The sequence below is a fragment of the Ambystoma mexicanum genome, chromosome 7q, assembly GCF_040938575.1.
Source record: "Ambystoma mexicanum isolate Mex_15411 chromosome 7q, UKY_AmexF1_1, whole genome shotgun sequence".
NCBI classification, from domain to species: domain Eukaryota; kingdom Metazoa; phylum Chordata; class Amphibia; order Caudata; family Ambystomatidae; genus Ambystoma; species Ambystoma mexicanum.
This window is the reverse complement of record NC_090941.1, coordinates 679,692,418-679,704,576: the sequence shown is the minus strand read 5'-3', so window position 1 is coordinate 679,704,576 and position 12,159 is coordinate 679,692,418. Positions and strand designations below refer to the sequence as shown.

The window sequence follows — 12,159 nt, the reverse complement described above, 5'->3', positions numbered from 1 at the left end:
ACTACTTCTAACAGCACTGTATCAATCTTCCACTTAAAGCCATACTTTTTCTTGAGTCTATGCCCCTCCAAACACCATGATCTTGGTTTTGTTTGCATTGATACAGAAGTTATCTTTCGCATATAAATACATAGCATTCCCTGCAAACCTACCACTGTTTTATCCAGGGTGACCTTATCGTCTGCATACGTCATCCAACTAATGGCAACATCCCCAACTTTAGGGGGGTGGTTTTGTACGGTTTCCCCTCATCTCAGCTACATAGAGGTTATATAGGACGCGAGATGTGAGGCATCCTTGTTTCAAACCCATGTTTGTATTGACAGCAGGGGAAGTAATCGCTCCCTTATCCAGGCAAATAGTAACTTGTTTCAGAGTACATGGCTTTTAGAAAGTATAGAACTCTAGGGCAAACTTCCCAATTCGCCAATTTACTCCAGAGTGTATCCCTATCTACAGTCAAAGGCTCTTGAGTAATCTATAAAGCACATGTACAAGTTGGTATCCTTCGTACTAATTGTATCTGTGATAACATGGTTCAATGTTACCATGTTATCTAGGGTACTGTGACCTTGTCTAAAACCAGTTTGCTGTGGGCATAATAGGCATTTCTCCCTGATCATCTATTGATTTCCAACAAAAGGGTACAGAAAATCGTACAACTTGTCAGCCATGGCTAGCAGTCGATAGTTACTAGGACTGATTCTTTTCCTTATTTTTTAAAAAGGTTACTAGTATTCCCTTCGGCCAGCTTTCTGGAATAGTACCACTTCGCCAGATATAGTAAACAACTGGTTGAAGCGCATAAGTCCATTTATTCGGGTTTTGTTTAATAAGAGCATTTGCTAGCCCTGGGGCTGTTGATGATTTCATTTTCTTAATTATCATAAGGATATCAGCCAGATCAAAAGGACATATTGCTTTACTACTATCCCAAAACTTTACATTTATCCCGCAGGTCTTATGCTTCCTATAATATAGATGGCATACATATTTTAACCATTCCTCCACTGTCATTACATTTACATCTTTGTTATCATCCTCTATTCGATGTCTCTACAAATACCAACACTTTTGTGTTATTGGTTTTGCATAGTATGAAGACTTTTCTCCAATTAGCATTGTTAATATCATGTTTATGGCTATATGTTTCCGCCTTATTTATCATGCTATCATACGTTTATCATGCTATCATACGTGTTATGTTTCTTTCCAGTATGTTGAGTGACAATCATTCTACTTCTAGTTTTTTGGATCATTCCAAGCAGATCACTCACCACCTCGAGGCCATTTGAAGCAATCTCCTCTTCATCTATGGATAATATATTAAACACATGATCAAATTTATCCAGTTCTTTTTCAGTCCATAGTATTCCATTTCCTCCTGCTATGCTGTGGATATTCATAGTATCTCCCGTCTGGTGTAATTTCTTTTAATAAGTTTTGCAAAGTTTGCATTTAAGCGTAGTATGACTGCTTAAGGGGTTGAGGACATGTTTGAAATTATCCACTTGTTTGCGTATACCACTGCTAATAAACATGTAATCTATTTAACCCACTTTTCCATTTGTCCAAGTTGCTTGTTGGCTCCCCCCATATCGGTCGTCCAATACCACTACTAAGTGCTGGCTTAACCAAAATATTAAAGGCATCAATCGGAATGGTACCACTTACCCATGTCTCCTGAAAGGCAAACGCATCACAGTTCTCCATATAGCTTTTTCCATCTTTTTGTCGGAAAGAGCGGAACCCTCTGGTATTCCAAGAGATGATAATCGGCTCATGGCTCGTTTCCATTTCTCAAAGCTCTTCAAAATAATCCCTATTTGTGATCCACGTATCCATTCTCCTTTTTAGTTTGAGATTTGATCTGTGTTCCAGCTATGATTACTTGCTTTACCCTTTTTGGGCTCACTATTAATAATTTTGTTACAAATTACTATTTTGTAGCCCTTATCCCTCAGCATGTTCACTAATGAGTTCCACTATGACAGGTGTCACAAATTGGACAGTTGCCCAATTATCCCAACTTCCATATTCGGGGAGTGTCACCTTTTCAATATCTGTCGTTTATTATACCCTGAAGTTGAGGGACCCATGTAGGCGTTATAGGAGCCATGTTTGATTAAGGTAAGGGCTATCCTCTGAGGTATTCCTCTATTATCTTGATGCACGTGCTACCATGCCTACATTATCTTCAAATGCACCTGTGGGTTTTCCTATATAGTCCCTATAGTTAGTTATAGCCAATCCCTCCATTTCACCCAAACAGATATCCTTTTGCCTAGTAATAAGAGATCCTACCACCTTGTTCGACAAGGAGGTTCAGGTATCTCTCAATTCTCCCCTTACATTTCTCCTCTTCCACATTTTCCACAATGGGTGAAATGAGTGGGTCTACATTGATGTAAATTGCCCTCTGCTTGCCTTTTTAACCTTTCTTCCATCCCTATCTATACCATCTTTATTTGTGATTTTTCTTACTTCATTTTTTTCCTTGGAGGCTGTTAGGGAGAATTCTCAAAATTGTTTTAATTCCTCCCACCTTAGACCTCCAGCTCTTTTGCTGAACTTTGGACTTTTAAAATTCTTTTTCTGTCTGTGCTTCTTTTGGTTATGGAGTCTGACAAACTCTGTAGGCATCATCTTTTAATCTTTTACAACTGTGTCACACAGCACCTTCAGTGCAGTGGTACAAGGAATTCTTTTAGATTTCCCAATGTTTAAATACCTTATCTGGGATAAACTGTTTCCCAGAGCAGTAGAGTGAAATTGACTCTGCTTAGCATTATACTTGCTAGACCCAGCACACCCCATTTTACAATAGAGTGCTGGAGGGGTTAATTAGTATCCCCTGTGTCTAAATGCTCATTTAACATCTTTTTTGTAACCCTTTCCTCAGTTGACTGGCTGGTGGCAGTGGTTTTGTTTTGCGGACCCAGTAACATTAACCGCAGGAGCCATCTTTTGCAAAATGGCATCTAGCCGTTGTTGTTAAAATGGTCCCCGGTCTTTGTTTTACGCCATGTGTTTGTGGAACGGTCTTTCTAGAGTTTTTCTCTGCGCGCTAGACCAGGTTTGGCCTCTTGTTTCATTCGCTTTAGCCGTGCTTCAGGAGTGAAACCGGCCTCTGGCTCCAGAGTTTATGGGGTAGGCAGGAAGTGAGGGAGGTGCCCGAAACTCCCTGTGCTTGGTCTCCTAGGAGACCCAAATGCACTCTGTGACGATTGGCTGGCTGACTGTCCGGCAAGGACACCCGCCCTGCTGGGTGTGAGTGGCAGCTAGGCTGGAATGAATGGGAGAGAACTGAATAAAAGGCGAGTCTCTTGGCTTGGAAGGCAGAGTCGACTACTGGACGAAGGAACCAAAGAACTTGAAGGCTGCTGCAACTCCTGGACCGTGGGTTTTCCCGGTGAAGCCTTGCTGCAGTTCCGAATCGCCAAGTTCGCAAGGACGACTTCTCCCTTTGAGTTGGTGGGACCAATCAACTCCCAAGAAAGCCACTTGGACACCCATCTCGGAGCTGGTTGAATTTCCTCAGAGTTGCTGCAGGAAACCATAGAGCCAGGGATAAGGACACCAGATTGCGTGCGTTGCTTGTAAGCTGGCATAAAGCTTTTGGAAGATCCTCCGGACTCCCACGAAGCAGGACTAAGCCTGACACCCCCCCCCTCAGTTGAGTGCAGGACCTCAGATGTGAAGAAAGTCCACCTTGACAGCCAGGAACTGCGTGTTTTGCCATTTGCTGTACCGCAAGTAGCTGAAATGCGAAACAGCCACTGAAAGTAAAGTTGCCCGGTTTGCCAGCTTTGACGGTGCCAGCACCGACGTCCTCCCTCTTGTCCCCACGACTGAGGCCCAGGAACAGTGAGACCTGCAGAGCTGCACAGGAACAGAAGTCTTCAGCTGCATCTTTTTCTTCTTTACTAAGGTACTGTAAAACTAGCTTAAGAGAACTTAACTCTTACTGTGGAAGTGCTTGTAACTTCCACAACTCAAGTCTAATCGGCTTGTGGTCCTACATTTGGTTCTTCTTTTTATCAAAGACGCCTAAGAACTTGTGCAAAGATTTTTCCATTTACTTGCCTGAAGTGCTGCATCCTATACAAATACTTTGGCCTATTGACTTTGGCTTAGCCTATTGAATTGAATGACTCTTCTAAGTGCTGTCTCAAAGTATTTGCCCTGCTTATGAACATTTTGTAAATTTCTTGTGTTCTAATAACGTTTGCCTTTTATTTGCATTTTATGAATATTCTGAATGCCAACAGTAAGATATTGATGTCCCTAGCACCCTTGTTACTGAAGTCACCTGTGGGTGTAGGTTGTCTGTGGGCCATCCCAAAAGGGTCTTGGCTGATTCAGAAACTCAGAGTGTACAGTATTGAAGTGTATTTGTGTGTTACTGTTTAATTGCTCCCTACTGAAGAAGGCTTTATAATTGACTTAAATTAATTATGCAAGAAACCTTGAGTGTAAGAGTTTATTTTAATACCTGTAACTGTGGATCTTTGTGTAACTCAACTACAGCTCTCATTTCCCCTCTTGAGATAAGCCTGGCTGCTCAACACGCTACCAAAACTGTGTAGTACAAGCTTATACCAAAGGTTGGGTTGCCTATACCTGTAGTCATAGTTGTTTGTAGTGTTCCCAAAGGGTACTGCATACAAACGTTGCCTAACAGAGGCCACACTTAATTCAAATCTATCACCCATGGCTACACATATAACATTCTCTTTTACCGTCTCAGCAAGTGCTGTGCTATTCCTTTTTACACTAGTATTTTTGCTTACTCTTCCGAATTTTGCCCTTTTTTTGGCACTTATTGCTGAAAAGTTGTGAAAGAGAATAACTTTTAAAAGACACTATGGAGAGTATTAAACATTACACACACAAAGAGTAAAAGACTCTGTGAGTGTGGAAAAAGATTCCCACTCACTGAGGTATAGGGAAAAATAATCTGCCAGTTCAGCAAAATGTTCTGGAGTTCACACAGATCAGGAAGATGTATCACATCAGAAAGGAGGGACACCGGGACATGGGGATTTGAGTAGAAGCACTGCTGGTTCTATAAAACAAGTGGAAAATCCTTTGAAGCTAACAAAAGATTGGGGACCCGCAAAGATGGGATGCAAGAACGTGGGAAAAGGACCACACACGTTCTTGATCTTCCAAAGCATCTTTTCACTCACTGGTTGGTCTGGTGCTTTAAGTTTTCAATAATCTAATTAAGGTACACAATAAGTAACAGTTGCATCTGTATAATTTCAGAGGCTGTTGCTGATTGATGTAATCTGCAGGGCATCTACCTATTTGTTCACATCCTGCTACTGCAAACACTACTCTTTGAATGTTTATTGGAGTGATGCACAGTTTGGGCAGGCAAGTCTCTGAACCTTTTTGGTTAATTATAGATTTATGTAAGAATAATGCTTTGGAAATGTCCCAAAAGTATGCAGGAAAGGCGACTTATCTTAGCATTATGTGCCAGTTAATCACTGTGATCACTAATGTACTGACAGTCCATGGATTCCGCCATACTGCAGAAACCCTCTCACCAAAATCCTGCCTTTCTGCAAATTCCTGCCCCCTTAAATGGAAAAAGACGGAAGGGTGGAGACAGTATTTAGGCTTTCTGCTGCCTTAGGCACAACTAAGTGCATGCGCCCACATAACTTTCCCCCATCCATTTGCCAGACTCTACCTTCACTAGACTCCGCCCTTTCACCAGACTTCGAAAGTAATTTCTCTGACAATTCAAGCATGTTATCTGTTATGACACCTGAAAGTGTTTCCAAATCTCTGATGCCCAGGATTCGGGGACGACAGGGTGTTCTACAGTTGACTATACCAGAACAACCTTTAGAGCGCAATTACATACTTTTTGTTAGGTCAGATAATCCTCTTTTAGAGGAAGAGATAGGAACATGAGTTTTCTTCCAACTGAGCACAAGTATGGGAAGGTTGGAATGTAGCTTTTTAGTGTCAATGCTAAAACCTGCTTTCTCGTGAGTCACCTGCTGCCACCACAAATACACAGCTCCTCGACCGGTCTGTAATATGAATGGTTCATACAACATAACTAAAAATGTTAATGTGTGATCTTGTCAAATGTAAAGTGTACATATAAAATATATGCAGGTGATACTGGCACAGTTAAAAGAAAATGATTAAAAAGAACAAACCTTTCTCTCCTGATGCTAATGAGATGTTACTACTGTTGGATTAGCATTGGATATCATTTCAAAGGTTTCTTGAAGCGCTTAGATTTTCCCTTCCCCATCTTAACTTCAACACCATCTATTTCATGCTTTCTCCTTTCGGGTGGCGACAGACTTCCAAAATGTGGGCCAGCGAAGGAAAATAGTGCTCGTTTCTAAACACGTTTTTATACCCCACCTGTGGTAACTCCACGCTTGACTTAAGTGTAAGCATTCATTTAATATTATTGAATGGTGCATCATTTGTAACCTTTACTTTTTTGGAGGGAAAATGCCTGATTTTTGGAATGGTTTACAAAATGCATGTTATGTCGTGCGTTTGAACATGAACATTATTATGTGAAAAGTAAGGAGCAGTGTATGTGCACAATGATAAAAAAAAAAAAAAGTGAGCATGGATCGGGGCAGAAATAAAACCAGTGTGTTCTGACTGTTTGGCATAACCAAGAGCATTTGGGTAAAATAAGAAACCACTCTTAATAGCTGACAAATATGTCTGTGATAGTGTTGAATGACTGAACAGCTAATGAACACTTGGTTTTGTGCTAATTTCCTTTTTTTTTCAAAAGTGAACCTAAGAATAAGGCTTTTATAAAGATGAAACATATTTATGTTGGGAAATTAAATATTTTGGATGAGAATCTATGAATTCAAATCATTAACTCACATTAATTTGGGCCTGCTGCCCTTTGCATATCCGTGGGTTCCCTTCTGCACAATTAGGCCTGTGTGTAGAGGCCCTCACGGTGACCTGCTGCTTGTGCTCTGCTGTGAGCAGAAAGGTTATCAGTGCAAGCATCACATGTTCTTGTAGATAGGACTCCCCAAATAATAAAATTAGCTTTCATTTAAAAGATGACAACTAGTATAGTAATGGTACATAAACATGCAGCTCCACTGGCAATTTGCTGCTCTAGGGTAAGGCCTAGTCAGCCTAATTGTAAGTACGCCAGTGGGTGGAGCATTTGCAGAGCATGGTCATGCGCTAAATGAGTTTGGTTGCTCTACATACAAAAATAGGACTAGCCCCACAGATTGGCAGAGTGGTTGTTGGGGGAGTTTCCTGAAGCCCACTAGTAGGTAAGACTCTATAAAACTATCCCTTGGTATACATGTCCCTAACTTGTAGTTTAAGTCTGTACTACCCAAAAGATTGGTAGAATGGCAGAGCAGCAGGCTTATCTTTTGAGGAGGATGAGAGCTGTAGTAAGTACAATGAACCCAGTCAATACATTAGCCCAATGAAACTCTTAAACACTGGAAGTTATAATAAAATAAAAATGTATTTTATAAACACAAGGAAAGTAAATACTAATTTAGACTAATCAATACACATAGGAACTAACAGTACTTTTCATAAATGACTGTTTCAATAGTAGTTGCTTGTGCCCACAATTGTTACAGAAAATGACAGTAATGACAGTTACACTGTTTAAATAGTAGTGGCGCGCACCCGCATTTGTTAAATTGACAGTTTCAATCATTTACAATGTCACTCAAAGTCTGTAGGAAGGGACATTTGTATTCAGTACTTGCAGCAGTGATTTACTTCTTAGCAACACTTTTCAACGCTTTGAATGCTTTAGCAGTACAATCCCTAACTAGCCCAGAGTTCATCAAAGGCAGTGTAGGATGGGAGCAAAAGTCTTCTACAGTAGCAGGAAAGGCAGTTTAGTTACTTTTAAATAAAATGCTCTAGTAGGATAACACAACAAATCGGGACCTGCAAAGGACTCCCTAAAAGAGCACAAGCTGTTAAGCCTGGGCAAGGGTGGACACCCAAACACCTGTTATCATGCTCCAGTCATACGAGAGCAACAATTTGTCTTGAGGTAAATTCTACCTTGAGCCTCACAGTACTTTAGGGTCGTTGAAGAAAATGCAGCCGGATTCTTTCCTGGGCAACGGCGACGGACCCGGTCTCCTGATTCCTCAATCTGTTGACGAAAGGAAGGACTCTGAATGGGATGTCACAGCAGCAGTCGCGAGAAAGGATCCTCAGCAAGGATTTCTTTGATCTCCCACAGCGATCTACGGGCTTGGAGTCTTTTTATCAGTCTAACAGGGAGCAGTTACTGCCCGGTCGATCCGTCTCAATTCTGCACTCTGATGAGGGGACTTGGATGAGTGGGATTGTGCCTCTGGAGGTCCAACTGGAGCTCACCAAAGTTCTGGGAGGATTTGTTGATGCAAAGATGCTGCACTGCAATTGGGTCGGAGGTCCCCTTGTACTCGTGATTTACAGCCCTGGAAGGTCACAGCACATTGCGGGATGGCTTGATCTGCAGTTCGTCTTGGGGCTGGTTGGTCCCACCAGCCAAAGAGGAGTGGTCGTCCTCTTCAGAGCTCCTCGGACGATCAGAAAGCAGGGTCAGGGCAGCAGTGATTGCATCAAGATTACTGGAATGTTCTGCCGGTGTCTCTGATCATCTTAAGCTTCAGATCGCCTGTTCGAGTGGTCGACTTGACTTCTGCCTCAGGAACCTCATCTTTTATTCAAATTTCCCATTCACTCCTCTGCAAACTCTCCTGTAAACTTACAGAAAGGGGTGGGTGGCGATCCAATTGGGACAGCCAGCCCCCTGTGCGAACTGGTTCCATTCAGGCTCCTCCCATACTTGCTGTCCTCATACACACTGGAGCCTAGGCAGGCTTCTGTGAGGGAGGCATGATATCACAAGTACACTGATGCAAGAGCTGCAAGTTTCAAAACCTTTATTGCTTGTTTAAAAGGGGTTGGAAAACTCCTATCTTGCCCTATAGCTAAGATGCGAGTATTCTCGACCATCAAACAAAAAGAAAATGCAGTCCTAGTCAGTCCTTAGTCATGCCTGCCCTCTTTCTAATACAATAAATGTGAAAAGGGAATGTGTAATGCAAAAAAGGAAAATGTGTTCAAAAGAAAACTCCCTTCCCCACGTATTGTAGCACGGGATAAGGTGGCACACTTGGACCTTGCCACACGCGCTGGCTTCGGACACAAGGATGCAGTTTGTTTCATGGGCCAAAGCCCACTAGTTTATCCGCTGGACCTCTCGGCTTTCTCTCACTCCAGCTGAGGTCACCTTTTAGCTTATACAGTTCAACAAAAGTTTGTTTCCTTGTGGTTACCACAATGCAGTCCAGGTTTCTCTCTGCCGAGCTCAAACATTTCAATCGCAATTTGGGGTTCCCTTCCCCAAGTTTCAATCACACCTTCATAGGCTTCCGTCAGTCGGGCTCAAGCTTCCTTTCACTTCCCTTCCGCTGTCAAACTTTTGAAACTGCAAGGCTTTTGCTCTTAACTCGGCATGACCACTTCGACCTTCTTTCCTCAAATGTCACTTTTTCTCACCTACACCAAGGCCTCTAGATAAACGTTATTTCGAGCACAGTACTTACTTCAAAGTTGAAAGATATCTCTCACATACAGGTTACCCTCTGCTGGGATCAAACGTAGCAGTTCCAATCTTGCATCTGTTTCTTTCTCTTCCCGCCGCTTCTACGGCATCAGACATTTCAGAGACTTTAAATTGGGCAATCTTCTTTTGCCGGACCAGTGTGTTACTTTGTATCTTTAATTTACAGTTCTTTACAATACTTTGCTTTCTGTCACGTTTTATTGACGCACGCACAACCTTCATTCGTCGGATACTGTTGCCATCAAGTTTCATTTAACACAGACCGGGCTTTCATTGCTTTCATCAACTCATCGGCTGTGTTAATTCATTTTAATTTTCATCTTTTGCGGCTTTGATCCTGAAGTCAAGGCTGATGCCATAACTGGTGCTGCACCTCCCTAACTCTGCCGTTCAACCGGGAGGGTGGCTAGTATCTTTAAAACACAAGAGTTTTGTCTCTTCTCTCTAGCCTTCACCCAAGTCCGTGTCATTTCTTACTTTCCTTCTTTAATATCACAGTTCGTTCACTTAACCTCCAATGGGTCTCCCTCAGCCGGGCCCAAACCCTCCTTTTTACTTCTCACACGAGTCTCCCTCAGCTGGGCTCATACCCTCTCGCTTTGCACAAAAAGTTCACCCCAGAAAAATGTCTCTTGACTTCAAGTCCCATATGCAATGTTCGTATTTTGCACCCCCTTTGCCAGCTCCCCAAAATCAGTATTTTGGTGGTTTTAGGAGCTGCAGGTTTTTAAATGTTTCCTGAGGTCAGGGTCTCACCACCTGCCCTTCAAAGGCCTGGGCTTTAGTTTCTGACCCAGGGGAGTAGCTCTGGCCTGGGCATTGCCAGGGAACTCCAGCGGCCCCTGGTTTGGCTCTCTGGAGACAGAGATCCCTGCCCATACTGCAGCCTTCCCTCTACTCGCAGGCTCCATATTTTGCCAGTCCTTCCTCCAGGCCTTCCAGGGTTCCTCCAGATGCTGTTTCTTCCTTCTGTGCTTCCTCAGCTTCCCCATGTTGCTCGGTGTGCTCCACCATTTATACTGGCTGGGAGAATTAACAGTAGCCAGGTGTGAGTGGTTGTCCAGCCCTGCCTGACTCTGCTTGACCTGGTGTACGCTACACGATGGTACACTGGTTCCTATGGGTAATCTTCATAGTTCCACTTTGCCTCTTCTGCGTCCCAGTGGTTTTGGGAACAAACAGTGGGGAGGAATTATGGGAGTTGTAGTGGTGGTAGGAAAATTAGAAAAAATGCTGTTGGGAGAAGGCAAACAATCTTGGTGCTGCAAAACATTGGGTGATATGTGTTCTTTTTAAGGAGAGGGGGACACAATGTTTCACCTTTGGACTCCTCCCTCTCTGGGCCAGACCCTACAGCAGTAACTCCTCCTAGCCACCCCCGAAGAGGGGATGGGTGAAGAGCACTTGGGTTTTTCACACTAAACAAAGGGTTCCCACCAAAGGCAAAACGCACATTCCGACCTCTCCCTCACAGAATGGTAGAAGGGCTAACAAAGGACAACCGCACACAAATGGCGATAAATGAAAGAAGCCATCATGTTGGAAGATAGATGACCCTTTTGTGCATACCTGCAGCTGGGAATACAGCCTGCAGGAGAAAAATGCACAAAAGTTGGCAGAACACGTCCACTGCCACCAGCTTTAACTATAGGCTTGTCAATTTGACCAAAAAGTCACAGGAGCAGAGAGAATGGGGTTACTAGGTTTCCCCTTAGCACTCCACATAAGGTGGGGTGTGAGCATTCCACATAAAGTGGGGTGTGCTAATCTCATGTCGAAGTTTTACGAAGGATACCAAGTACCTCTGTTTTCTTAAGAACAGTAGTTCTTAAAAAAAAAATATATATATATATAAAAAGGAGAACCCAAAGGGTTCCCAGCAACACTGTACAGAGCGTGCCGTGTGCTGCAAAAGTATAACACGGATGCCCTTAAGAGATCTAGAGCAAAGCAAGACTCCATAAAAATAGGTAAAACATAAAGAACAGAATTCCCATGGTTGGAGCATGTAAGAATGAATGAGGGGGGGAAAAGGGCTCCCCTCATTCAGGAGAACAAGAAAAAGAGCCAGAAGTGTAGCAAAAAGTGCTGGGGGGGGGGTCCGCACTAGGAGAGGGGATTAAGCATAAGAGATAAATCTCCTGAACATTGGTGACTATGACCTAGAACATGACTCATTTTTTTTTTAATATATATATTTTTTAAACCTTGCTCACATGGTAACATATATATTTTAACCCACTCTTGCATTACTTTCCTGCTTTAGATGTAGGGTTACAGTAGCAAGTAGCACATTGATACACTACTGCAAATCATAAAAAGGCAAACGCACACCCTCAGTCACACAGAATGAATTGTAGGATCCACATGAAGTACTGCAGCATGGATAAGGTGTTCCTATGGTTTAATGACCATTTACATACATATTCAAAAATGCTAGAACTTGATAATGTTTGAAATGATTATATTATTTTGATGAAATAATCCAATATACCCATTCCCCCCCTATCCTCTTCCCTCCTTATCCTTATATGTCT

The 12,159-nt window shown here is 42.6% G+C and overlaps 1 protein-coding gene across 2 annotated transcripts in view; it reads left to right on the top strand.

Moving 5' to 3' along the window:
- NUP58 (nucleoporin 58) overlaps positions 1–12,159 on the top strand; it is an 891,091-nt gene that overhangs the window by 144,183 nt on the left and 734,749 nt on the right. The window lies entirely within an intron of this gene.